We start from the raw sequence: 2475 nt of genomic DNA, 5'->3' as shown, positions 1-2475 counted from the left end.
GCTGCGCCCCGGCTCCTGCTCTGGCCGGCGGGCGGCGGCGGCGGCGGCGGCTGCTGCGACTCGCAGGCTCCAGGGCCGCTGCCCCGAAGTCCGCTGCCCGCGACTCGGGTCCTGGCACCTGGACCCGCGAGGGTCGGGCGCGGTGCGCTAGCAGGAGGCAGTGGGTGCCAGGGGGCGGCCCTGAGAAGGCCGCAGAGGAGACCGGAGGGCAAGGGGCGGAGCCGGGAGCCGGGAGCCGGGAGCCGGGAGCCGGGCTGGCCGCCGCGCGGGAGGAATCTGAGCGGGCGGCGGGCGCGGGGGAGCGGAGGCCCCGCGGAGGCGGCGGCGGCGGCGCTGGAGGGCGGGGGCGCGCGGCGGGGGCGGGCGGCTACGCGGCCAGGGCTGGACTGCTGAAGCCACTGCGATCCACCACCAGACTCACCTGGGAGGGGGCCGGGTGCACCCAGCACGCGGCGCCCCAGGGGACCCCGCTCCGAGCTGCAACCTGAAGCCCCCGCCGCCCCAGGCCGCACACGTCCCCGCGCCGGTTCTCAGCTGCCACCGCGGTTGTTCCCAGGGCTCCGGCAAGCCCTGTGCCCACCCGACTGCTCCGCATCGCCGCCACGGCCCGTGAGACTCCTCCTGGCGGTCGGCTCCGTGGAACTTGACTTCTCACCTCCTGCACCTCATCACCTCCAGTCCCTCTCCCGCGTCTCGCCTCTAAGCCCCCAATTTCCTCTCCCTCCCCCGGCCACCTCCCTCACTTGGGGCGGTTGGGATGCGTCTTCCCGTGGATCCGAGCGCCAGCCTGCGCTTCAGCCCTCCGTGCAGCGGCCTGCAGCCCGGCAAGACCAGCGAGGTGAGCCCGGTGGGGGCTGCGCCGCCGCAGCAGGAGCAACAGCAGCAGGGGCGGTGGCGGCGGCAGCGGCAGCGGCAGCGGCCCGGGTGTCCCGGTTGCCGCCGCCGCAGGACGCCCGCACCACGGTAGGGGTCATCGCCGACCACGCGGCCCAGCTCGTGCGCACCCACAGCCCAGCCTCCTGTGCTGCGTGCTGCCCTCGCACTGGCGCTGCGACAAGACCCTGCGGGGCCTTCAAAGTAAGAAGCTGCGCCCCCCCCCCCAAGCCGGGCGCCGCGGGACCCGCCCCAGGGTCTCCAAGCCCGCGGGGGGCCGGCGCCCTGACGGCCTCCGAGGCCTCCTAGCTTGGGGGCTCTGACCCGAGGGCGCCCCCCCACTGGCCCTCTTCCTCCGGATCCCTCACGCGGTGGGGAGGGGGGGATGGCCCCGCGCAGATCCTTCTCTCTCGCACCTGTGCCGCAGCCACTGCTCAGCCCCTGGCCCCTGTATCCCTTCATTACCCCTGAAGCCTCCCGCCCCGTCCTGACCCACTCCTCTGAGCCGTGTCCCCTCCCCCAGGAGCCCCGGTGCCCGCTCCCGGCCGCCACCCGGCCCCCAGTCCCCGGGGTGAGGAGCCCGGCCTCCGGCCCCCGACCGCGCGCCCCGGGCGCAGGGCTTACCCACCGGCCGCGCAGGGCGGGCTGTCGGCGCCGCCCCTCCCTGGGTCCCGCGCGCTCCCACGCTCGCCCCTCCGCCCGGCCGGGCGCCCCCTTCCCTTGCCCGCCTGAGCCTCGGGGCCCCGGCCTCTCCCGGGCTCTGGGGGGCCGGCGGCGCGCTGGCCTCCGGGGCGGGCGCCGGGTGCGGGCTGTGGCGCGTGGGCCGCAGAACCGGGGTCCCAGGGGGTCCCGGGCAAATCTGGGGACTCCGGGAGGCGTGAGGGTGACGCAGGCGGGGCGCTCGGTGGGCGCGCAGCCCCGCGCCGGTGCCCCTTAGGGGGAGGAAGGCGGGGCCGCTAGGGTCGCCGCGCGCCCCGAGGCGGGGGAGCCCCGGAGTCCCGGGCGCTGGACCCTCGAGTGCGGGCAGGTGGCCAGTGGAGGGGCGGGGGCTCGGGCGCCTCCGGGAGCTGGCGGCCCGCCCCCCGCCTCACCCCACCTGGCGGGGATAAGGGAAAGCTGCGAGATGCCTTCACACAGCCGCCTTGGGAAAGCAGGCGAAGGGGTGCGGGTTTCTCTTGTGGGGACTTTTAAAGGACTTGAGCCCCGGAGGGCCCTCCTGCTTCTGAAAGGTGGCGGGGGGCTCCGGTCAGGGGCCTGGGCGTGGAGGAGCGACCCCGGGGCCTGAGAGCGCTCCCGGGCGCGGGCGCGGGCGCGGGCGCCGCGGCCTCCTCCGCCCCCTGCCGGCCTCTTGGCTGCAGGCTGCAGGGCGGTAGCAGCGGCCTGGGCAGGTTCAGGGGGCAGGGTCCGGAGCCCCTCGCGGTCGCCCGGCGGTTCTCCAGGACGCGCTCCAGGTTTCCCGGGGCGGCCCTCGCCAGGGGAGGCGCGGAGCCCCCGGGCCGGTGCGGGCTGGGCTGATGGGGAACCGGGTTCCCGGGCAGCTCACACTCGGGGGCCTGGGAAAGGAGCCTCGCCCGCCCTGTCTGTGGCCTGTGGACTTGGGAA

General features: G+C 76.8%; 1 pseudogene; it reads left to right on the top strand.

Moving 5' to 3' along the window:
- The first annotated feature begins 390 nt into the window (after positions 1-390).
- Positions 391-1605, top strand: LOC129509765 (runt-related transcription factor 2-like; annotated as a pseudogene).
- Positions 1606-2475: the final 870 nt, after the last annotated feature.

Source organism: Nyctereutes procyonoides, unplaced genomic scaffold, assembly GCF_905146905.1.
Source record: "Nyctereutes procyonoides isolate TBG_1078 unplaced genomic scaffold, NYPRO_anot_genome, whole genome shotgun sequence".
Lineage (NCBI taxonomy): Eukaryota > Metazoa > Chordata > Mammalia > Carnivora > Canidae > Nyctereutes > Nyctereutes procyonoides.
This window is presented reverse-complemented; position numbering and strand designations above follow the sequence as displayed.